Source organism: Haematobia irritans, chromosome 3, assembly GCF_050003625.1.
Source record: "Haematobia irritans isolate KBUSLIRL chromosome 3, ASM5000362v1, whole genome shotgun sequence".
NCBI lineage: Eukaryota > Metazoa > Arthropoda > Insecta > Diptera > Muscidae > Haematobia > Haematobia irritans.
In genome coordinates, this window is record NC_134399.1 from 150,235,941 (window position 1) to 150,263,239 (window position 27,299).

Below are 27,299 nucleotides of genomic sequence, written 5' to 3' on the forward strand. Positions count from 1 at the left end.
TTTCAACAAAACTTCTTCTAACGAATGGTTATGGTTCACAAATTTCTGTCAGACGAGAAATAAAAAAAGCTCAAATTTTTATGGTCAACAACAGCGTAAAAACGGCATTTCTACGATGTGGGAAGTACTTAAAAAATAGTAAAGTCAACAACAACAACAACAAAAACACTGATGTTTATATTTCTTATGCTGTTAATTGAACTTGGCTGTTTTATGATTTTTTTAGTTTGCTTTTTATCCAGTTCAAGTTTCAGGCTATTCAAGTAAAACATAAAAAATAAACATTAAGTGTTTGTGCCGCCTGTGAATTTTGCTTTTGTTTGATTTTTTTTTGGTGTGGCCACGTCAAGCTTTCAATTTGATACCTCATATTGCATTGACGTGTAGGCTGTCTCAAAGTGCGAGCGGGCACACTCATTAAAGAGCTCATAATTAGACAAAGATTTACAAAATGTTCATTCGATACACTACCGTTTTCCCCATTGAAACTAGAAACGAATTTGGCGTTAAAAGCAGAGTTACCGTGTCTATGGCAAATCAAGCCTGAAGCTTAGGTAATAGATCCTATAGTTGGATGTTACAAAGGCAAACGGTTACTATCTTTGATCTTTGAGACATTTAAATTTGTCTTCGATAGCATTCTACATTGCTAACTTGTTATCAAATGAGAAAGAGCTAAAATTGGGCGAAACCGACAACACAATAACCCACTCTTAACAAACAAAATATTTTAATTTACAATAGACGAATATTTATTTTCATAAACTTAAACCGCAAGATTCGTTGGTATAAAATTTATCAAAGGGCACGTCAAAGTAATCCCAATGTTTAGAATCCCAGCAAATAAGGCGATGCGCATAAAAGTAAATGTTTGTGAAACAATTTCCAAGTTTTTTGCTGGAATATACTTGTCTTTCCTATTTCCAGAAGCCTTTGGTCGAGAATCGACAACTAACGATAAGATACCCTACAGATATCGTTTAAATAACAGAGGGAAATATCATTAGGGTGTGCTACCAAATTCAATTCAATATTTATTAATATGATATGATTATTAGTATCATAACAAATTGATTTGCAATCGATTTTGCCCTTTTAGGGCTTATAGATCTAAAAGGCCCAAATCGATTGCAAATCAATTTATGAGACTAATAATCACCTTTCTATGTAATCAAGTGTTAACATAAAAATCTTAATTAACAAAAAATAAACAGGTATGGAAAGTCTAAAGTCGGGCGGGCCGACTATATTATACCCTGCACCACTTTGTAGATTAAAATTTTCGATACCATATCACATCCGTCAAATGTGTTGGGTGCTATATATAAAGGTTTGTCCCAAATACATACATTTAAATATCACACGATCTGGACAGAATTTGATAGACTTCTACAAAATCTATAGACTCAAAATTTAATGTTAGTAAAAAATATGGGAAACATTAAAATCTGAATGGATTTTAAGGAAACTTCGCAAAAGTTATTTATGATTTATCGCTCGATATATATATATATATATATATATATATATATATATATATATATATATATATATATATATATATATATATATATATATATATATATATATATATATATATATATATATATATATATATATATATATATATATATATATATATATATATATATATATATATATATATATATATATATATATATATATATATATATATATATATATATATATATATATATATATATATATATATATATATATATATATATATATATATATATATATATATATATATATATATATATATATATATATATATATATATATATATATATATATATATATATATATATATATATATATATATATATATATATTAGAAATTTAGGAAAATTAGAGTCATTTTTACAACGTTTCGAGTAAGCAGTGGCGATTTTACAAGGAAAATGTTAGTATTTTGACAATTTTTATAGAAATCAGAAAAACATATATATGGGAGCTATATCTAAATCTGAACCGATTTCAACCAAATTTGGCACGCATTGCTACAATGCTAATTCTACTCCCTGTGCAAAATTTCAATTAAATCGGAGTAAAATATTGACCACTGTGGTCATATGAGTGTAAATCGGGCGAACGATATATATGGGATCTATATCTAAATCTGAACCGATTTCAATAACATTTTTCACACTTGACTACACTACTAATTGTACTCCTAGTGCAAAATTTCAACCAAATTGCGGTAAAACTCTGGCTTCTAGTACCGTATTAGTCCATATCGGGCGAAAGATATATATGGGAGCTATATCTAAATCTGAACCGATTTCAATAAAATTTGGCACACTTGACTATAGTACTAATTGTTCTTCTTGTGCAAAATTTTAAGCAAATTAGGGTAAAACTCTGACTTCTGGGGCCATATAAGTGCATATTGGGCGAAATATATATATGGGAGCTATATCTAAATCTGAACCGATTTCTTCCAAAATCAATAGGGTTATATTCTAAGCCAAAACACATACTTGTGCCAAATTTGAAGTCGATTGGACTAAAACTGCGACCTAAACGTTGATTACAAAAATGTGTTCACGGAAAGACGGACAGACGGACATGGCTAGATCGACTCAGGGACCCATCCTGAGCATTATTGCCAAAGACACCATGTGTCTATCTCGTCTCCTTCTGGGTGTTGCAAACATATGCACTAACTTATAATACCCCCGCAAAAAAAGAGCTTCCAAAAAATAGTTTGGATCACCTATCTGTGATCCGGAAGTAGTGCAAACTTGGATCATCTCCAATGAATTTTACATGGGCTTATCATAGGACGGAAATACTCCCCTTTGCATTGCTTTAGAAGTTGCGACCTGGAAGTTAATTTGAATGAAGACATTTAAAAAGCGAAAAATCTTTTTTTTTTCAACCAATTTCACTTTTTTTCATCCATATGTTTTATTAACACTATTATTTTCCTATTATCTAATTTTCACAATTTGAAAAACTTTTTCGCTCCGAGCAGGGGTTGAACCTGGGTTTGCAGACACCATAACAGCACGCCTTAGCACACTCAGCCACAAACGCCATTGAACATAAAGCGTCGAAACGTCAATTCAAATGTTTGTGATATGATCGTAATACGACACCAAGGAATAACACTCTAATTGCTTCTCGAGATGTTATTTATTAGTGTGAACGAAAAAATAAGAAACGCAGGTTCAAATCTTACCAGCGGCAATTTTTTTTATCAAATATTTTTCTAAAAAATTATTTTTCTATGTTATGCATCGTTCTTATTTTTTTCGGCATATATTTTCGTATAAATATATTTCTTCCATTAAAAATCAACAAAAAATTAAAAATTCTTCGTAATTTGCAAAACCTTCTCAAAAGAACTTCCATGGAAGCGAAAAAGTCAAACCGCACAGGTTCAAATGCCAGCGGACATGAAATTTATTTTTTTAATTATTTTTTACTTTTTTATTAATTTTCAGTTTTTTATTAGTTTTCTATTTTTTTGTAAACTTTAATTGTCCAAAATTTGCACTTAAAATAGCCTGATTGCGTTTTTTCTAACACTTATCAAGGACTGCATTGGAAGTAGAAAAAAATCATTGGGGGATCCCAAGATGCGCCTTAGAAAAAATGTTTGTGCACTTGTCCAAAAGGACTGCATCAGAAGTGGGAAAAAATTATTGGGGGATCCCACGATGCGCTTTAGAAGAAATGTTTGTGGACTTGTCCAAAAGGACTGCATCGGAAGTTGAAAAAACTCGATGGGGGATTCTGGGATGGGCTTTAAAAGAAATGATTGTGGAACAACTTCCAATTTTTTTTTGCTGGGACCCTGTTCCACAGTGTGGCGCAGGGTATAAAAACTTAATTGAAAGTCAATTTAAAAATTTACTGATCCAATTACAAAATTTATTAATTTTTGTTTCAATTAAAAAATTTGATAAACCAACTACATTTTTTATTGAATATTTCTTAAACCTCAATTTAGACTTTAATTGGAAAAAATTTTGTGAAATTTTCTTCTTGTGCATCTTGAACATGTCTATCCTCAACGGAAGATATACATTCAGCTTTTTTATACATAAAACAAATATTTTTTGTTTTCAATCATGAAATTAATTGATCACAAATTCAACTTTTTTTGAAGAAAAAAGTGCATAATATTATAACAATTTTTCTCTCTTTTTTACAGCTTACCGAACCGGAAACATTTATCGTGGTAAGTAAATTAATAAATTAAAATGTTTTTTAAATTAATTAAATTTTGTATTATCTTAATTATTATTACTAAACAATTACAGTGAAACCTCTCAAACTTGGATACTCTAAAAACCGAACATCTCCCAAAAATGGGCAGTTGTCTGGGGCCATTTGTTATATTAACACATTAATATTAACCTCTAATAACTGGACGGCGCTACGAATATGGGCCCCAGGAAAATAAGCCCCAAACAGTAAATGAAGCAGAACCCCAAATTTGGGGTCGTCTTTCATTATGAATACAAGCCCCATGAACATGGGCCCCATTTTTATGAATGATAGAAACGAAGATGGACCCCAAAAAAACGTTGGGGCCCATTTTCATTAAGTATTTTTGAGTGTAGGAAGATGGGCCCCAAAATTACGAAAGAGTGCCCCAAAATTAAAAAAACATGCATCAAAATAATTACTAAAGATTTTGTACATCTAAGAGTATTTTTAAATACAACTTTTTAATGCTTATTTAAAAATTATAGTTTACATCAATGCACTAAAACCCAATCTTATTATTCGATTGTACTACAAAAATTTGAAAATTAATATTACAATCCTTGTTAAACCTTTTTTGCCCAATTATATACTGGACTTTTGTTAGTGGGAGGAAATGAAAGCAAAATATATTTTTCCGAAAAATCGCGCGATTTTTTGGAAAAATATATTTTGCTTTCATTTCCTCCCACTAACAAAAGTCCAGTATATAATTGGGCAAAAAAGGTTTAACAAGGATTGTAATATTAATTTTCAAATTTTTGTAGAACTATGTTACGGCTATGAAATTTATTGAAAGAATTGTCTTTGACAAAAGTATAAGTGATTCCTTACGTGAAACAACTCCTTACGAAAATACGAACGTGGAAAATACAGATTCAGAAACAGACCACAGCGAGGATGAAATTGCTGATGAAGAGCAGATAGTGTCAAACGAAAGCAACAGAAGCTGCGTTGTTTGTCGGGGCAATAGTCCCAATATAGTTTTTTACCTTGCAAACATTTAATTGTATGCCATGAATGTAACTTAGAGCTGCAGGCGAATGCAATAGAAAGGCATGAAGAAGATTATAAATGTCCTTGTTGCCGTCATGTAGTCCAGGATGTAATGCAAGTGTTTGTTTAAACTAACAAATACTGTACTAATTGTTAACGCTGAAAGCGATTTATTTCATTAATGAATTAATTTTTTTGTTTTTAATTTTGATCATTATATTTCTATTTAATGTAATAAAACGATAAAACCAGATTTGATTTAAGTTTAATCTTTAAAATTAAAAACTAGGCATCTGATAAGCTTAAGAATTGAAAATTGGCCCCACATTAAATGAAAACAGGCCCCAAATAAATTTTAGGGCCCATTTTCATTAGGAAATTTTAGGGTCCATTTTCATTATGAAATAGAACCCCAAAAAATAAATGAAATACGACCCCAAAAATGAACCAAATTTCGTGTTGTTGTATCGCACGTAATTATTGGGGCTCATTTTCATTAGAAACAGTGGGGCTCATTTTCATGGGGCCCATATTCGTAGCGCCTAACTGGACATCTCCCAAATATGGACAAAATTTAGGGGACCGTGGGGGTCCACTTCTCGGAGGTTTTATTATACAGTGCATAATAAATTTATGTATTAGGGCATAAGCTACTAAAGGCTTTCGACCTGAAATATTTTAATTTTATTCGAGTGGATTTCAATTTCCCTAAGGTGTTAAAATCACAAAATTCACACAAAAAAATTTCACGAAAATTTTTCCAATTAAAATTTTAATTGAGTTTTAAAAAATATTCAATTAAAAAATTTAATTGATTCAACAAATTTTTTAATTGAAACAAAAATCAATCACAAAAATAATAGTATCACTTAATTTTTTAATTGATACTATAATTACTGTGACTGAAGACATTTCAATTAAAAACAAGTATATACCGCCGTAAGTTCGGCCAGGCCGAATCTTATGTACCCTCCACCATGGATTGCGTAGAAACTTCTACGAAAGGCTGTCATCCACAAATTTCATCTCACATGGTTGTTAAATATCATATACTACCACCACGTACCAAATTTCAACCAGATCGGATGAATTTTGCTTCTCTGGGAAGAATTTTGCTCTTCCAAGGTGCTCCGGAGGTCAAATCTGGGGATCGGTTTATATGGGGCCTATATATAATTATGGGCCGATATCAACCAATTTTTGCATGGGTGTTTGAGGCCATATATTAACATCACGTACCAAATTTCAACTGAATCAGATGAATTTTGGTCTTCCAAGAGGCTCCGGAGGTCAAATCTGTTGATCGGTTTATATGGGGGCTATATATAATCATGGACCGATATGGACCAATTTTTGCATGGTCATTAGAGACCATATACTAACACCATGTACCGAATATCAGCCGGATCGGATGAAATTTGCTTCTCTTAGAGGCTCCGCAAGCCAAATCTGGGGATCGGTTTATATGGGGGCTATATAATTATGGACCAATATGGACCAATTTTTGTATGGTTGTTAAAGACCATATACTAAAATAATATACCAAATTTCAGCCGGATCGGATGAAATTTGCTCCTCTTAGAGGTTCCGAAAGCCAAATCGGGGAATCGGTTTATATGGGGGCTATATATAATTATGGACCGATGTGGACCAGTTTTTTCATGGTTGTTAGAGACCATATACTAACACCATGTACCAAATTTCAGCCGGATCGGATGAAATTTGCTTCTCTTATAGGCCTCGCAAGCCAAATTTGGGGGTCCCTTTATATGAGGGCTATACGTAAAAGTGGACCGATATGGCCGATTTGCAATACCATCCGACCTACATCAATAGCAACTACTTGTGCCAAGTTTCAAGTCGATAGCTTGTTTCGTTCGGAAGTTAGCGTGATTTCAACAGACGGACGGACATGCTCAGATCGACTCAGAATTTCACCACGACCCATAATATATATACTTTATGGGGTCTTAGAGCAATATTTCGATGTGTTACAAACGGAATGACAATGTTAATATACCCCCCATCCTATGGTGGAGGGTATAATTAATTGGATCAATTAATTTCGTGATTGAATCAGAAAAAAATTTTTTTGTGTGTTATAATGTCAGATGATACTTTTTTAAATGCATATTATTGCGGCCTTTATTATTTCTTTATATATTGTTGGCATCTCTGTAATGAAGAAACAAATCTTAAATCATGTGTGCCGGCGCACTGCTCTTTCCTTTTTTTTTGCCTACCCCAAGAAGTACTCAAAGTGAAATATTAAACGCGCTTTAAAGTTGACTACTTTAGCTAGATGGCTTGTTGGCTAGGTATGTGCGTATACTATTAATGTCAAAATATAACTTTTATTTTTATGATTAACTTCCGCCACACTAAATATGACGAAAAACAGACAGAATGACTAGCAGGCTGACTATGCTGCCAGGCTGTATGAGTGACGTGAGCACTTACCCTGGGTGTAGTGTCATAATCAAACTCCAATGCATGGAACGATCCGCGCATTAACACCTTCTTACAATACGCTGGTAATCTGTTCAGGGTGAACTTCTTTATTTCTTCCTGTAATCATATTCTTTAATCTGGAGTAATGTTTATTTCATTTTTATATGACTTTAGTGGAGATACTTAAAATAGCTTCAATTTATGGGTCGACATTAAGAGTTCTTTTTATTTGAAGATTAAATGAAAACCACAAAAAAGATTCCATTTGCACACGTAAAGAAATGTTTAGTATTCTCATTCTTTTAAATACTTTTCTCACATTCAAATTAATACGAAGGAAATTATATTAGAATCCAGAACAATGTTCACTGAAACAAATTTTGCCTTTACACTAACGGTTTTTGTATTGATTACGAGCCCAAGACATTGATAATTGGAGTGAGAGTCACGGTTGCCACACGAGCCCAAAATAATCTACCAAAATTTGGAGAACATTTTAGCAAACAAAAAATCTTATTTTGTCAAAAATTTAATTTCTAAAGAAAATTTTGTCAAAATTTTATTTTAATAAAAACGTTTGTTAAAATTTTATTTCTATAAAAAAAATTTATTTCTTTAGAAAATTTTGTCAAAATTTTATTTCTATAGAAAATTTTGTCAAAATTTTATTTCGTTTTGATTTTTATTGTTGGTTTGTACTTCAGTCATATTTGTTGTTTTGATCTCAGCTCAAAACCACTGAAAATTTTATTTCTATAGAATATTTTTAAAAATATTTTTTTTAAAGAAAATTTTTCAAAATTTTATTTCTAAAGAAAATTTTGTCAACATTTTTTTCCTATATAAAATTTTGTTATTTCTATATAAAACATTGTCAATATTTTATTTCTATAGAAAATTTTGACAAAATTTTATTTCTGTAGAAAATTTTGTCAAAATTTTATTTCTATTTTCTATAGACCATTGAAAATTGTATTTCTATAGAAAATTTTAACAAAAATTTCTTTCTATATAAAATTTATAAAATTTTGTCAATATTTTATTTCTATAGAAAATTTTGTTTCTATAGAAAATTTTTTAAAAATTTTATTTCTATAGAAAATTTTGTCAAAATTTTATTTCTATAGGAAATGTTGCCAAAATTTTTTTTCTATAGGAAATTATGTCAAATTTTTATTTCTATAGAAAATTTTGTCAAAATTTTATTTCTATAGAAAATTTTGTCAAAATTTTATTTCTATAGAAAACTATGTCAAAATTTTAATTATATATACAATTTTGTCAAAATTTTATTTTTATAGAAAATTTTGTCAAAATTTTATTTCTATAGGAAATGTTGCCAAAATTTTATTTTTATAGAAAATTTTGTCAAAATCTTATTTCTATAGAAAATTTTGACGAAATTTTCTTTCTATAGAAAAATTTGTCAAAATTTTTAACCTATATAAAACTTTGTCAACATTTTATTTCTATAGAAAATTATGTCAAAATTTTAATTATATATACAATTTTATCAAAATTTTATTTTTATAGAAAATTTTGTCAAAATTTTATTTCTATAGAAAATTTAGTCAAAATTTTATTTCTATAGAAAATTTTGTCAAAACTTTATTTCTATAGAAAATTTTGTCAAAATTTTATTTATATAGAAAATTTTGTCAAAATTTTATTTCTATAGCAAATTTTGTCAAAATTTTATTTCTATAGAAAATTTTGACGAAATTTTCTTTCCATAGAAAAAATTTGTCAAAATTTTTAACCTATATAAAATTTTGTCAACATTTTATTTCTATAGAAAATTTTGACGAAATTTTCTATAGAAATAAAATTTTGACAAAATTTGCTATAGGTTAAAAATTTTGACAAATTTTTTCTATGGAAAGAAAATTTCGTCAAAATTTTCTATAGAAATAAAATTTTGACAAGATTTGCTATAGAAATAAAATTTTGACAAAATTTTCTATATAAATAAAATTTTGACAAAATTTTCTATAGAAATAAAGTTTTGACAAAATTTTCTATAGAAATAAAATTTTGACTAAATTTTCTATAGAAATAAAATTTTGACAAAATTTTCTATAAAAATAAAATTTTGACATAATTTTCTATAGAAATAAAATGTTGACAAAGTTTTATATAGGTTAAAAATTTTGACAAATTTTTCTATAGAAAGAAAATTTCGTCAAAATTTTCTATAGAAATAAGATTTTGACAAAATTTTCTATAAAAATAAAATTTTGGCAACATTTCCTATAGAATAAAATAAAATTTTGACAAAATTTTCTATATAAATAAAAATTTTGACAAAATTTTACTTCTATAGAACAATTTTGACAAAATTTTACTTCTATAGAACATTTTGTAAAATTTTATTTCTATAGAACATTTTGTCAAAATTTTATTTCTATAAAAATGTTGTCAACATTTTATTTCTATAGAAAATTTTGTCAGAATTTTATTTCTATTGAAAATTTTGCTAAAATTTTTATTTATATAAAAAATTTTGTCAAAACTTAAGTTAGGTTAGGTTAGGTTATGTGGCAGCCCGATGTATCAGGCTCACTTAGACTATTCAGTCCATTGTGATACCACAGTGGTGAACTTCTCTCTTATCACTGAGTGCTGCCCGATTCCATGTTAAGCTCAATGACAAGGGACCTCCTTTTTATAGCCGAGTCCGAACGGCGTTCCACATTCTAGTGAAACCACTTAGAGAAGCTTTGAAACCCTCAGAAATGTCACCAGCATTACTGAGGTGGGATAATCCACCGCTGAAAAACTTTTTGGTGTTCGGTCGTATCAGGAATCGAACCCACGACCTTGTGTATGCAAGGCGGCATGCTAACCATTGCACCACGGTGGCTCCCAAACTTAATATCTATAGAAAACTTAAATATCTATAGAAAAACTTAATATCAATAGAAAATTTTGTCAAAATGTTATTTGTATAGAAAATTTTATTCCTATGGAAAATTTTATCAAATTTTATTTCTATTGAAAATATTATTTCTACACTGAAAAAAATATTGTCGTGAGTTCAAAGATTTCATGTCTTTAAAATACGAATGCAAATTTAGCTTAGCATAGAAGACGCATTTCTCTATTATAAAGTTTTTTTTTTCTTGTCCAAAAGTCGACTTTTCAATGAAGTCGTATTTTCCTTATAATTAAGTGATTTGACTTAAAAATGGGTATCATAATATGAAAGACAATATGTTTGGGCTAACGTCAACTTGACTTTAATAATTCAGAAAAATTCTTTAGATTTCATGAAATTGTCTTTAAATTTGTTGTCTTTTTGCATCTTGACTACAAAGCAAAAAATTGTTCAAATATAGGACATGTTTTTTAACGCTTTATTTTAAAGACGTTTTTTAGTTTAATAATAGCATAAATTCTACTGGAAGTCGAGTCTTAATTTGGAAAATAACTCGTTAACTCGTTTTTAAAGGACTTTGATAGCATATGAAGAAAAGAAGCTGAAAAAACGAACAGTTAAAATTTGCTTTCTAAAAGCAAGCACACAAAACCCAAATTTAAAAGAGAATTGTGCCTTAAAAGTATCCTTACTTGTATTCTCCGCTTCTTTGGCTCGGAATCAATATACCATTTTTGGATACATTTAAGACAAAATTTAATTTAAAATTTAAGCTTTTCGTACTTGTTTCTAGGAAACAAATTTTAATTAACTAGGTTTTTTTCACCTTTTTCTTCATTTACTACTAAAGTCCCTTAAAAACGTGTTAACGACAAATTTTCAGAATTATTATAAACTCATAAGGGGAAAGTTAAAATATTTGGATCGAAGTAAACTTTTTTTGAATGTAAATGAAGTTGCTTTTAAAGGCTATACAGTTCCAGTTTTTTTTTTTATTTTAAGTGAAAATGCCAGTTTTAATCTTGAAACGCTTTCAATGAAGGAAAAAATCCATAATGATATTACACCTACACCCGTTTGTTTGGAAAACCACACACAAGAAACTGGTCGGTCGGTGGTTGAGGTAGATGGCTGATTGTGGCGGCTATGATCAAGACGCCAACATCTTGATAATATGCCTGCTGCCAAGTAAAAGTTGTTGAACTTAATTTTTATAGCATATTTCAAGCATCTATCTGTCCGTCTCTCTATATGGAAGTTTGTGGTAATCTCTCTATGCGTACGTGGGTTGATTTCTGATTTGTATTCATGTTGTCAATCTTAACCCGGTACTCCCGCTGCCTATTCTGTTATCAATGTGAACAGAAGAATAACTATTGTCTTGAATTTTATCATTTGATTTGAGAGTGGTTTTCAATTTCTCATTTTCAAAATACTTCTTCAGTGAGTTGAGTGTCAATGTTTTTTATTTTATATGGAACAAAATAACCTAAAGAAAACATTTTCAAATCTTATCGAACTAAATATTTTAAATGTTGTGTACTTGATAATAGCAAAGAACACTTGATGGTAAAATTGAAAATTTCGAAAAACTAAATTGGCTTAATAAGGAGTGATAGATAGGTACATAGATGGATAGATAGTTTGTTTTACAATACTTATTTTCGATTCCATTGGTTTATTGAGTGTACGATTAGTTTCAAGGTAAAAGTTCATGCAACTCGATGTATATATGTCTAAGTAAGTTTTTACTAAATTATTGTACACACATGGCGTCTTTGTTTTTCTTAAATGCTATGTAAACAATTTCTAAAATATAAAACGCCTACTATAAATAAATAGTTTTGTTTTTTATAGCTTGGTGTGAGTTCTCTTATTGTTTTACTACAAAACTAAAAAAAAAACTAAATGGCTATGATCTCACTGTCATAGCTGAAGAAGAACAAGAACAAATTATGCTATTGAATTTTCTTTGCATTGTATATTTATGGAATACGACATCAAAATGTTTGTAGGAAATTAAAATTATTGATAACTTTTCGTTCTTTAAAAGTGGTCAAAAGCATTGTTCTAATGGATCAAAATTCGCACAAAAAAATGGAAATATTTTTCCATTATAGTAAAGTGAAATTCATAGAAAAAATGTGTTTTCATTTATATTGAGTGGGAAAATGGTTTTACGATTTTTAGTAGCATTAAAAATATTAATGCCACTGAACCATTACCATATTTGTGTAGAAAACATAAAACAGGCCACATAGGATGATTTTTAATGGAATAAAACAATAAAACCAATAAAAACTGAGTTTGAAAGAGCTAAATTTGGGTAGTTCCGACTATCAACCATATAAATCCGTAGATAAACTAACGCTATAATTATCTTAGTTTTATTGGAAAAAATATTTCTTTATAGTTAAAGTTTATTTTTTTTCCACTGCCCAATGAACGATTTCATTTTTTAGTATAACTCAAACATTTTATGAGCTATACGTGGGTATAAAGTTCAGTGATCGTACATATAAGTTAAATATGAACTTGAAGCAGAAGACAATTTTCGTACGATTACCAAAAATTGTAAGAATGAATTACTGTATGGTCAAAATGGTCATGATTTGGTTCAGTTAAATTTTCGCAAGTGCTAGTTCATTCCTCCTATAAAACAGTTAACTTTTTACTGTGAACTAAATTGGTATACCACAATAGTATCAATTGTTTTATGAATTTGAGTTTTTATACCCACCACCATAAAATGGGGTATAATAAGTTTGTCAATCCGTTTGTAACACATCGAATTAACGATTTTCGACTACATAAACTATAAATATTCTTAATCAGGGAGCAATTCTAAGACGATATAAGTCTTCAAAAATGAAACTATCGTGCTGAAATTTTGCATAAACTAGTCTTTTGTCTGCAGACAGTTCAAGTTCGAAGATGGGATATACCGGTCCAGATTTTGATATAGCCCCCATACAAACCTACCAACCGATTTGGGGTCTTGATCGTTTAGAATTTGTGTGAATTTCAAAATCTACACTGAAAAAAATATTAACGTGATATTAAAAATTACGCAACCTAAATTTTAGGATTCGAAATTTACCAAATATTAAGTACAAATTTCTTTAAAATAATGAAATTTTAATTAAAATAAAGTTTATAATCTTTGCTTCAACATTTTTTCCCATTAAATGTAGGACACAAATTTTGTAAATTTACGTCCCTCCGTTAAAGTCGCATGTCTTTGAACAAAGGCTAATATTCCTTAAAGTAAAGAAACACATTTTTGATTTAAAGAAATTGTCCTTAAATTAACTGAAATATTGAAACTTTATATTTAAGATAAAAACGCTTCAAATATAGGCTAAGGCTTATTTTGCGAATTTAGCGACTTTGGTTTAAAGTTTTTGTGGAATTAAGAAAATATTTTTTTACTTTGAAGTATCCGTTATAATTTGAATTTATGAACGAGCATTTGTTTGTACATGAGTACGTTTATTAATAAACCACGAAAAGAAAATGAAAATTTGATAAATGAGATCTGTATCCTAATTTCAATTTTATTGATCCTAGATTTAAAGCCAGATAGGTCGCTAAAAAATTCTTTATTTTAAAGAAGCCGCTCGGAATCAATACCAAAATCCTTAAGGGAAGGTAAAAATCTTTGGATCCAAGTTAACTTTTTTTGAGTGGAGAGATATTTTGGGTGCATAAGTAAGTGGCTTCTAGACGCCGAAATTTTTATCCGATTTGCCTGCAATTCAATATTTTGCGGTATTTACGGATTTTAAATAGTTGTGGCGAATATGCTGTGATTCGGTCCACATTTGGATATAGCCTGATCTCCCAATTTAACTAGACATCCGAATATTTATCCGATTTGGAAATGTAGAGGTATTTTGGGTCCATAAATAAGTGTGCCTAATATGGTGTGTATCGGTCCATGTTTCGGTATAGGCGCCATATAGTCCGATCTCCCGCGGATTGATATCCGGAGATTTTGGTGGTCATCCTGCGGTAAATGGAGAAACCTCCATTTTAAGGCATTTTAAATTGGCGCGTGCATGAGTCCTGTTGGAATGACCCTGGTCTGCGGCCGAAATGTTTGTCTCTGGCGGCAAATCGATGGTGTACATTTTCAAATGACTTACTTTTAAAGAAAGAAAACTTTATATTTCTAAAACTTCGTTCCTGAGAAAAGAAATCTCTTCATTCAATGTATGGTGAAGGATATAAAAAATATTTTTTATTTTTTTCTCGCTCAGAAAATATTTAATAATAAACATTTTAATAGACAACCCCTCCTAAGTGCTTTTTTTTAAATTTCCCATCCGATATCATCATATCTGGACAAGCACTCACTTACTTCTTTGCGATACCAAAGCACGCAATTCAATCATAATTTAAATATTTACTTGATCTAAATTTCAATTTAAATAAAATCATTGGGTCTTGATATTGCCTTGTTTATCATTTTGTTTTCTTCATTCATATTTTTTTGTAGAAGAAGAGGAAGGAGAATACTAAAACACGTTTTATGAATATAACATTTTCACGTTTTATTTGGACTCCATGCCAATGAATGAATGAATGAATAGAAAAAAATTACTATGTTTACATAAAGATAAACATTTGAATTGAAGAAAATATCATTCATCTCTATAGAGTAATTTCGGCCTACACAAAATAATTATTAAAGCCAACCGGTGATAATGATGTTGGACAACGTTATAAATACGCTTATTTGTTTAAATTTTGATGTTTCTTCTTTTTTTATTGGTGGGATACTGTTAAAGATTTGGGTCTCTGCTGAGAGTATATTTAGGTGAATGCACGATTTATAATGATTTTTTTAACATAAATACACGTAGAGATAAATGTAAATGAGATATAGTAAAAAATATTTTACAGATTTATATTCACTAAAAGCATATATTTAAGAATGTTTTAAACTATGGTTTGTTATTTTGATAAGGAAGGGATTATATATTTGTCAACTGACAAATATAAGATAATCTTTTTTTATTTTACTCATACATGAGATAAATGTCAAAAGAAACACAATTGGAAACGACAAAATGGTATAAATATCACAGATGATTTTTTCATGTAATCTACAGCTAGATTACTAGCTTAAAAATGGGTAAAAAATAAATAAAAAAAACAAGTGAGTAAAGAAGAAAGTGGGCGGGGCCGACTATATCATACCCTAAACCACACCAACTGAATTAGTAAACGTAACCATTTGTGGGATATTATCGGTATAGGTATAAACCGCATTTCCATATTTAAGAATATTAAGGGGTACATGTTCATGGGAGTTGTATCACAATCTGAACATAAATGTCTGATATTTGGAGATATAGTTGGTTCTGAACCTACAGAGTTAGTATGCCACTAATATTGAGTCCATTAGAGGAAATCGCTAAATTAGTGTGGTTAATAAATCAAAACTTTTGAAACTTGGGATATATATTTATGTAAGAGTCTACCTATGATCGGCTAATACTTCAATATTAACAAGTAAGAAAAGTCTAAAGTCGGGCGGGGCTGACTATATTATACCCTGCACCACTTTGTAGATCTAAATTTTCGATACCATATCACATCCGTCAAATGTGTTGGGGGCTATATATAAAGGTTTGTCCCAAATACATACATTTAAATATCACTCCATCTGGACAGAATTTGATAGACTTCTTCAAAATCTATAGACTCAAAATTTAAGTCGGCTAATGCACTAGGGTGGAACACAATGTTAGTAAAAAATATGGGAAACATTTAAATCTGGAGCAATTTTAAGGAAACTTCGCAAAACTTTATTTATGTTTTATCGCTCGATATATATGTATTAGAATTTTAGGAAAATTAGAGTAATTTTTACATCTTTTCGACTAAGCAGTGGCGATTTTACAAGGAAAATGTTGGTATTTTGACCATTTTTTTCGAAATCAGAAAAACATATATATGGGAGCTATATCTAAATCTGAACCGATTTCAATTTGGCAAGCATAGCTACAATGCTAATTCTACTCCCTGTGCAAAATTTCAACTAAATCGGAGTTAAAAATTGGCCTCTGTGGTCATATGAGTGTAAATCGGGCGAAAACTATATATGGAAGATATATCTAAATGTGAACCGATTTCAACCAAATTTGGCACGCATAGCTACAATGCTAATTCTACTCCCTGTGCACAATTTCAACTAAATCGGAGCAAAAAATTGGCCTCTGTGGTCATATGAGTGTAAATCGGGCAAAAGCTATATATGGGAGCTATATCTAAATCTGAGCCGATTTCAATATAATTTGGCACACTTGCCTATAGTACTAATTGTTCTTCTTGTGCAAAATTTTAAGCAAATTAGGGTAAAACTCTGGCTTCTGGGACCGTATTAGTCCATATCGGGCGAAAGATATATATGGGAGCTATATCTAAATCTAACCCGATTTCAATATAATTTGGCACACTTGACTATAGTACTAATTGTTCTTCTTTTGCAAAATTTTAAGCAAATTAGGGTAAAACTCTGGCTTCTGGGGCCATATAAGTCCATATCGGGCGAAATATATATATGGGAGCTATATCTAAATCTGAACCGATTTCTTCCAAAATCAATAGGGTTCTATTCTGACCAAAATACATACTTTGACTACAAAAATGTGTTCACGGACAGACGGACATTGCTATATCTACTCAGGAGCCCAACCTGAGCATTTTTGCCAAAGACACCATGTGTCTATCTCGTCCCCTTTTGGGTGTTGCAAACATATACACTAACTTTTAGTACCCTGTTCCACAGTGTGGCGGAGGGTATAAAAATTTGAGTAACATTGGTTAATAAATAAGTGTCTTATGGCCAAAATTTGGGAAAATCGAGCGATGCACATATATGGGAGCTATATCTACATCTGAACCGATTTGGATGAAATTTTTCTGGTTTGGTTGATACCACAGAAAGTTACTTTGTGCTAAATTTCAGTAAGTTATATTAATAAATACCCTACTGGAAAGTGGTGCAAATTGCCACTGACGTACCTATCACAGAACTGGTATTTGTGCTCCAGTTAGTTGCAATTTTTAAATAGTCGTATTTTATTTATTTCCGTACTCGCTTGATATTAAAATCTTAGATACATTAAGATTTCAATATCAAGCATTTTCACATTTAGTGAAAAAAAATTATCAGAATAAGCTATTGTTCGACATATTTCATTTCGGTTTCGATCGGGATGCCCAAATTGAAACGGATTTCTAAGAGTTTGTTCGATACTGGTTCCTGAGGACCTGTCTATGGGGTTCTCCTGCTAAATTGTCCCAGAACGTGACCTTTGGGATGAGTCCAAGACGCGTCCTAAAATGTAAATTTACCCCATCAATGACAAACCCATGTTAAAGTGACCGGTCCCTTCCATACGTTTTGACCATAACTGGGACTGGTCCATACACACCAGGGACTAGTCCTGTACCGGTTCTGTCGTTGATCCATTTCCCATAGGGTAAGCCTATTATGACCACATTTCGGAAAATCGGGTGATGCATATCTATGGTAGCTACATCTAAATCTGAACAGATTTCCATGATTTTTGGCACACATAGTTAGTATTACAGAATATTAGAGTAAGCCAACTTTGTGTATGATCGGTTTATAAATAAGGGTTTTATGGCCAAATTTGGGAAAATCGGCGATACATATATATGAGAGCTATATCGAAATCTTAACCGATTTCAATGATTTTTTGCACATATAGTATGCGTTTTTTTGATTTGGCCAACTTTGAGTCAGCTCGATTGATAAATAAAGGACTTGTGGTCAAATTTGGAAAAATCGCGCAATACATATAGATGGGAGCTATATCTAAATCTGAACCGATTTCGATGAAATTTGGCACACTTAAAGGGTAGTTAATCGGATTACTTTGTGACAAATTTAACACCGTTCTGTTAGTAAATGAGCGCAATCTGACCCAATTTATCGAAATCGGGCGATACATATATATATCTAAATTTGATTCGAATTCAATAGCGTTCCTCCTTGTGCCAAAAAAGCGCCACACACCAAATTTCATCAAAATCGGTTTATAATTGCGACCGTAATCCTGCGAATAACAAATACATGGACGGACGGACACCAAGAGCTAGATCGACTCAGGAGGTGATTCTGAGTCGATCGGTATATATTTTATTGGGTCTAAAATCAATATTTCTGGTAGGCATAAAGAGAAGAGAAGGACTAAAGAGAAGCAATGTTTTCTGCTTTAAGTGTTCACGATCCGCTGTGTTTCATTTATAATATTTTAGAACTAACAAGAATTTCAACATAACATAATCAATTATTGTAAACCTGATTAACAGGTTGGCTGATAAGTCGCCGGTCTAACAAAGAAAAACACATTTTTTGTCAAAATTCGTTTTTATTATTCAACATAGTTCCCTTCAAGAGCGATACACCGATTATAACGACCTTCCAATTTTTTGATACCATTTTGGTAGTACTCCTTCGGTTTTGCCTCAAAATAGGCCTCAGTTTCGGCGATCACCTCTTCATTGCAGCCACATTTTTTCCCTGAGAGCATCCTTTTGAGGTCTGAGAACAAGAAAAAGTCGCTGGGGGCCAGATCTGTAGAATACGTTGGGTGGGGAAGCAATTCGAAGCCCAATTCATGAATTTTTACCATCGTTCTCAATGACTTGTGGCACGGTGCGTTGTCTTGGTGGAACAACACTTTCTTCTTCTTCATATGGGGCTGTTTTGCCGCGATTTCGACCTCCAAACGCTCCAATAATGTTTCATCCATTGTCACATATCGGCGGAAAAACTCGTGTGTATTACGAGTTAACAGCTCGCGCGGCATCCATTTTGCACAGAGCTACCGCATATCCAAATATTGATGAATGATATGACCAACATGTTCCTTTGATATCTTTAAGGCCTCTGCTATCTCGATCAACTTCATTTTACGGTCATTCAAAATCATTTTGTGGATTTTTTGATGTTTTCGTCGGTAACCGCCTCTTTCGGGCGTCCACTGCGTTCACCGCCCTCGTGCTCATTTCACCACGCTTGAATTTTGCATTCCAATCAATTATTGTTGATTTCTCTGGGTCAGAGTCCGGAAACTCATTATCAAGCCAAGTTTTTGTTTCCACCGTATTTCTTCCCTTCAGTATTTTATCAAAACACGAAATTCCTTTTTTTCATGTTTTTCACAATAACAAAAGTTGCTTCACAAAAGACGCTCTATCTCACAAACTAATTGACTAACAGACGTCAAATTTTGACACGAATCATTTGAAATAATAATAAAAATAATATGCATTTAATACTAGCGACGCCATCTATGTGTCAGATCGATTTCGAAAAATATATCCCCAATTTGGGAAACAATCCCCAATACTGCCAACACTGCTTATAACATTTCGTTTAATATTATTAGCTAAATTTCACGCAAAACCCACTTATGATATTTACAACAATGAAATAGTAACCTCAAATGCTGGCAATGTTCATGCTGGTACGGCTGTGAGTTAATGCCAGAGGAATTCTTTGGCTGACCCAAATTCACCTGACAATTGGCAACTCAATGTGAAAACATTCCAATTGAAATGTTTAATGATTTGTAAGTGATCAAATGCGGACGCACTATATTCTGCATTCAATGAAGGTCATTTAAATGTATACACGAATACGCCTGTGATCAAAGTGCAATTTAGAAAAGTAAATAAAAATTATCTATGTATGAGCTAAGGATAGTCTTAAGACGTTTTTTAGATTTTAAAATAAAGTACACTGAAAAAAGTCGAAAAAAAAGTTGGGTACAAAACATATGGCGCTATGAATATGGACTCTATGAATATTAGCCCCAAAACCTAAATGAAGTAGGACCTCAAAAAATTGAGGCTCATTTTCATTGAACCATAGCCCACATTGCTGACCCTCTTTCATTTGGGGCTCATTTTCCCGGGGCCCATTTTCATACCTCCGATTCTTGCTAGGGCGCATTTTTTATACAATATTTCACAATGTTTCATTTTATTTCACTGAAAAGTGATCATATTCGTAGGCTGAGAAATCTATAACTTATGACTTAGTTGAATACACGTCTTACACACGATTTATGGTTTTTTACCTAATGAGCAAATGTGTTCACAACTTCTAGCACTTCCCATGAAACTCGCCATTGTCTGTAATACAAACAAATTTGGTAACATATATGGATAATAATATGGAAGAATGTTCACTATTTTTTTAGAATTTCAGTGTCAAACAAATAAGATTTATTGCAAGCAGTCATCTTGGGAAACTTTTATACGCCACGACAGACACTAGCCGTAAAAATAAATATAGACTATTCTAGTTTAAATTTATACTCCAACGCAACATTAGGGACGCGCCATGCCGCCAGACCTGTAACATTTTTGGCATGTTAACTGATCGATTGAGCCAATTGTTTGTTTTTTGCTCTCGAATTTTATCTCCACACAACCATTGTCACGGTATCTTATTGCGGCACAGTGGTGTATATACATGTATTTTATACTCCAACGCATATTATTTTATTTTATTTTATTTTATTTTATTTTATTTTATTTTATTTTATTTTATTTCATTTAATTAAATTAAATTAATTTTAATTTTATTTGTTTAAAAAATTTAAATTGAATCGAATTGAAATTAATTTAATTTTAAATTACATCCCAACTTAATCGCTAATAAAATTAATCAATTTAATTGGTAATTAAATTTAGTTTCTTTATTTATTTATCACTAATAATTTAGTACTAGTTATAAATAACTAAAAGAAATAAAATTTAATTTTATTAATCAAATGAATGTAATTATCAATTTAATTGATTAATTTAATAAACGATTAAGTTTAGATCTAATTTAAAATTAAATTAATTTCATTTAACCCTTCAATGTACATTGTATCTTTTACGATACAACCACACAGAAAAAAAAATATTACCAAAATATTTCCAATTAAAAAGTTGATTAAAGTTGAAAATTTTTAATTAAAAAATTAATTGATACAATTAGCTTTTTAATCAAACTCGGAAAACTAAAACACTTAAAAAAGTGATTTTTTTAATTTTTAACTAAAAATTTATTTCAAACAATCAGTTTTTTAAACTGAAAGCACTAACCCCCATTTTCATGAAGCTCCGTTAGTGCTACGTTAGCTAACGAACTTTTAAACCGTGATATCTAAAAATCTGTCATCTTGCGTATATATTCCATATGCCAGTTAGAAACTTAACTGCTGAAAATTGTGCAGTTAAAGTTAACCGGAGAAAAGATATTTCCATTTTTCTGTCAATTAACTGGCAGTTAAAGCCTAACGGAGCTACATGAAAATGGCCGTAAGTCAGTTAAAAAAGTAATTTAAAATAGTTACGTTTTTAATGCAAAAATAATTGAGTTTTGCATTCAACATCAATTAAATTTTTAATTGAATCAATTAAAAAATTAATTGAAATTTGCTTAAAAAAATCAATTATTTTTTTTTAATCAAGAATTTTTTAATTTCCAATTAAAACTGTGATTAATACTACCATTTTCGTTATTGAAGACATTTCAATTAAAAAATTAATTAGATCAATTAAGTTCGTGATTGAATCAGATTTTTTTTTTACTTAAATTAGAGTAAATTAATTAATTTAAATTAATTTAATTTTAAATTAGATCTCAACTTAATCGTTTAATAAAATCAATCAATTTAATTGGTAATTAAATTTAGTTTCTTTATTTATCACTAATAATTTAGTATTAGTTATAAAAAAACTAAATGAATTAACTTTAATTTTATTAATCTACTGAATGTAAATATCAATTAAATTGATTAATTTAATAAACGATTAAGTTTAGATTTAATTTAAAATTAAATTAATTTCATTTAACCCTTAAATGTGCACTGTATCTTTTAAGATACAACCAGAAAAAAAACTCTTACGTCTTAAAACTTTGACCGATTTCTAATTTGTTGCATTTAAAACAACATAACCGTCAAATGTGTTCGGTGCTATATATAAAGGTTTGTCCCAAATACATACATTTAAATATCACTCGATTTTGACAGAATTTGATAGACTTATACAAAATCTATAGACTCAAAATTTAAGTTGGCTAATGCACTAGGGTGGAACACAATTTTAGTAAAAAAATATGGGAAACATTTAAATCTGAAGCAATTTTAAGGAAACTTCGCAAAAGTTTATTTATGATTTATTGCTCGATATATATGTATTAGAAGTTTAGGAAAATTAGAGTCATTTTTACAACTTTTCGTCTAAGCAGTGGCGATTTAACAAGGAAAATGTTGGTATTTTGACCATATTTGTCGAAATCAGAAAAACATATATATGGGAGCTATATCTAAATCTGAACCGATTGCAATCAAATTTGGCACACATGACTATATTACTGATTGTACTCCTAGTGCAAAATTTCAACCAAATTGGGCCAAAACTCTGGCTTCTGGGGCCATATAAGTCCATATCGGGCGAAAAATATATTAGGAAGCTATATCTAAATCTGAACCGATTTCAATCAAATTTCGCACACATGACTATACTACCAATTGTATTCCTTGTGCAAAATTTCAAGCTAATCGGGTTCTGGGTCCATATAAGTGCATATCGGGCGAAAGATATATATGGGAGCTATATCTAAATCTGAATCGATTTCAACAAATTTGGCACGCATAGTTACAATGCTAATTCTACTCCCTATGCAAAATTTCAACTAAATCGGAGCAAAAAATTGGCCTCTGTGGGCAAATGAGTGTAAATCGGTCGAAAGCTATATATGGGAGCTATATCTAAATCTGAACCGATTTGGCTGATGTACGGATGTACGGAATTACGGAATTTGAGGAAGATCGGTTGATATACACGCCAATTATGACCAGATCGGTGAAAAATATATATGGTAGCTATATCTAAATCTGAACGGATTTTTTCCAAAATCAATAGGGATCGTCTTTGAGCCGAAACAGGATCCTATACCAAATTTTAGGACAATCGGACTAAAACTGCGAGCTGTACTTTGCACACAAAAATACATCAACAGACAGACAGACAGGCGGACACCACTAAATCGACTCAGAATTTAATTCTAAGCCGATCCGTATACTAAAAGGTTAGTCTATGATTACTCCTTCTTGGCGTTACATACAAATGCACAAACTTATTATACCCTGTACCACAGTAGTTGTGAAGGGTATAAACATTATATTTTGGTGGAAAATATACAGTAGTTTTGTGTAATCTGAAACCACAATTGAAAATCAAATTTTGTCCGAAATTTAAAAGACCTACAAATTAGAAGATAATCTGGATAGTGCAACAATATCTTTATTCTCTATTATCTACTAAAATCAATTTATTTATTTTTAAACAAAACATGTAGTTTAATGCGCACTGTATCCTTATAGACTATTTTGCAAAAAAAACAAAATGTGTTAAGCAGATGTTCTTTTTTGCCATATTGCATATTATATATTTTTCGGAAGAATCGGTGTTCTTGTGCATTTAAGAGTTAATTAAATCACGCTAATTTAATTTTAGTAATTCATTTATGTATCTTTCTTATGCCGGAATTCTTCTTTGGCTAGTAAGTTTTTATAATCCCCATGGGTTTTGAATTTCTCATATTTTCTTAAGCTTTAACCACTGTGCAATGCCAATTTATATTTGGTTTCTTTCCCACATTGGTCGCCGGTGTTTTTTCATTGCAATTATTTGAATTTGTTTTGTTTTATGGTTAATGAACTGAAGAAAAAATATCACCGCCAATAAGAATTTCTAGAATCGATCACTGTGTTTTGCATACTAATTTCTGATAGCGATAAGAACGGAAAAAGCGCATTGCCACCCAATATTATAAATTACACTGGGCTGATTTCACAATTTGAATCACTGTAAAGGTGCAAATACAATGGAATGATACGATATGTTATACATTTGCATTCTTATTAAATTAGGAAGAAATTTACCCACCGACAAATTTGTTATTCTTCACTACAATTCACTGTTTTACAAGAAACTTGGATGATATGAAAGATCATGCGATCTAAATTTAAGAATACGCAATTTATACAATATTATGGATAAATTTCGTTAAAATAGAGAAATAGTAATAAAAGCAAATTCACAATATTTGCTTTAATAATTAATTTCTTTAAATTCGAGACACAAATCTTTCAGATTTGCGTCTCTCCGTGAAAGTCATATCTCTCTAAATTAAGGCAATTTTCTTTTAAAGTAATAAAAAACTTTTGATTTAAAGATAAGCTAATACTTATTTTGAGGATTTTGCATCTTTGGTTTTAATTTTTTTTGAAATTAAGAAAACCTTTTTTACTTTGAATTATCTGTTATAATTTGTATTTTTGACTGACATTTATTTGTGCATTAATACCTTTGTTGATATATCGCAAAAAGAGAACGAGGATTCTATAAATGAGATCTGTATTCTAATTTCAAATTTACAGAAGAAGCATCTTTGGCTCGGAATCAATACCAAAGGGACGGTCAAATCTTTGAATTCAAGTAATCTTTATTAACAAAGCTATCACTTTACATATAAATGTTTACAGGGAGCCACCGTGGTGCAAAAGTTAGCATGCCCGCCTTGCATACACAAGGTCGTGGGTTCGATTCCGGCTTCGACCGTACATCAAAAAGTTTTTCAGCGGTGGATTATCCACCTCAGTAATGCTGGTGACATAATCCACCTCAGTAATGCTGGTGACATTTCTGAGGGTTTCAAAACTTCTCTAAGTGGTTTCACTGCAATGTGGAACGCCGTTCGGATTCCGCTATAAAAAGGAGGTTCCTTGTCATTGAGCTTAACATGGAATCGGGCAGCACTCAGTGATAAGAGAGAAGTTCACCAATGTGGTATCACAATGGACTGAATTGTCTAAGTGAGCCTGATACATCGGGCTGCCACCTAACCTAACCTAACCTAACATATAAATGTCAGTTTAAAAATACAAACTATAAGAGAAGTAACAAAATGGTCTCTTAATTCCAAAAAACAAAAACAAGGCCGTAAGTTCGGCCAGGCCGTCTCTTATGTACCCTCCACCATGGATCGCGTAGCAACTTCTACGAAGGACTGTCATCCACAATCGAATTAATTGGCTTGTGATATCTCAAAACTTCTTAACATCGTTTTCTAAATTGTGAGTTAGTCCATACGTGGTATATATATTAGAGAAAAAGTACACCCTCAAAAAAAATCGCTTCTTTAACATATGTTCCAAACATATTTTGCAGGAAGCACATATATTATTGCATACTGCCGAAACATTAATATGTTTGTTTTATGTGAACATATTATATGTTTGGAAGCATTTTGAGCCAAAAATATTATATGCTTGGAAGAATTTTTCCCAAACACGATTGTGCTCATTCCCTAACATACTCGTAATTTTCACTTCCACGAAATTTTTTAGTTATTGGCACCTTTTTCTGTAATACAAATAATGTTGAAGAAATTATTCACTTTTATAAATTTTTTAAATTTTACCTTTCGCCTGCACGGAGAATCGAACCGAGGACCATACAGTTTGTAAGCCAACACACTATCCACTGGGCTACGTAGCTGTTATAGTCACCAGTAGATAATTATCGTTTTAAGTTACATTTATATAGCATAGTTTGCAGCGCCCACGAGCCCATGCAAACATGACATTATTTAACAGAAACATACATTTGTTTGCCACGTGGAGCAGTGGTTAGCATGTCTGCCTTGCATGCAAAGGGTCGTGGGTTCAATCCCTGCTCCGACCGAACATTTTTTTTTTTAATTTACACATTTATATTTATACTATATTAATTTTTTTTTAAATGAAACTTCGAAATGTGCGCTATTAAAGATTTATAGTCAGTAACAGTGCTTGATATAAACGAAATTGACTGATTTTTGGATAAAATATTATTTTTTATTGCAAAAATAACAATCTTGTAATAAAAAACTGTTTTTGTACAAAACTTTAAAATTGGGAAGGAATTCAAAAACTAACAAAAGAAGAACGTGGAGTCGAGTATAAACATACATACATAATTTTATAATATAAACATAAATTTATTTAGGAGTGAACAGTTTTTTACTAGCATTTAACACCATCGCTCTAAAACTCCTTTTATTTTTCTTTAATAATTCATTTTATAGAAAATAATCTTTTTAAATTGTTTTAGCTGTAAAACTCGAACTTAATGCCCGCTTTTATATTTGATGGTGTCCGTCAACTCCTCGTGGACTACTTTTTAATAAAGAGGAACTAAAGTTCGTTTTTTTACATTTTACTGTGTTATTTTTCACTATTTTCTCCTTATTTCATTTTACTGTCCCAACTCTAAAAAGAGTATAGTGCCCTTTCGTTATTTTTATGAAGACCCCTGATTTCTTTTAACGAACCAAGAAAAAAATTGTGCCCATAATGCCCAAATTATAAACAAAACACATGTCCACACATACATAAAATGCTGCTCTCAAGGCGAAAACATAAGCTGTTTGTTTTTCAAATGTCTATTCTCTTGGTTCAGAATGTATATTCTCTTTATTCAAATTAAATAATATTTAGACTTAAACATATCAAATTTTTGGCCTTATCATAAAACAGTTTTCCGAAACAACATACAAGCGGTTTCACAGAAATTGTTCTCTTTTGACTCTTTTGCTGTGTTATATTGATATCTTTCGTCAACTCTCCCGGTTTCCATC

The 27,299-nt window shown here is 30.8% G+C and overlaps 1 protein-coding gene across 4 annotated transcripts in view; it reads left to right on the forward strand.

The window, feature by feature from the left end:
- Positions 1 to 27,299, forward strand: part of LOC142231916 (uncharacterized) — a 334,412-nt gene that overhangs the window by 291,766 nt on the left and 15,347 nt on the right. For all 4 annotated transcript variants that reach the window (XM_075302581.1, XM_075302582.1, XM_075302583.1 and 1 more), the window contains one exon: positions 4,187 to 4,213. The gene's annotated coding sequence lies outside the window, so the exon portion shown is untranslated. The remainder of the gene's footprint in view (positions 1 to 4,186; positions 4,214 to 27,299) is intronic.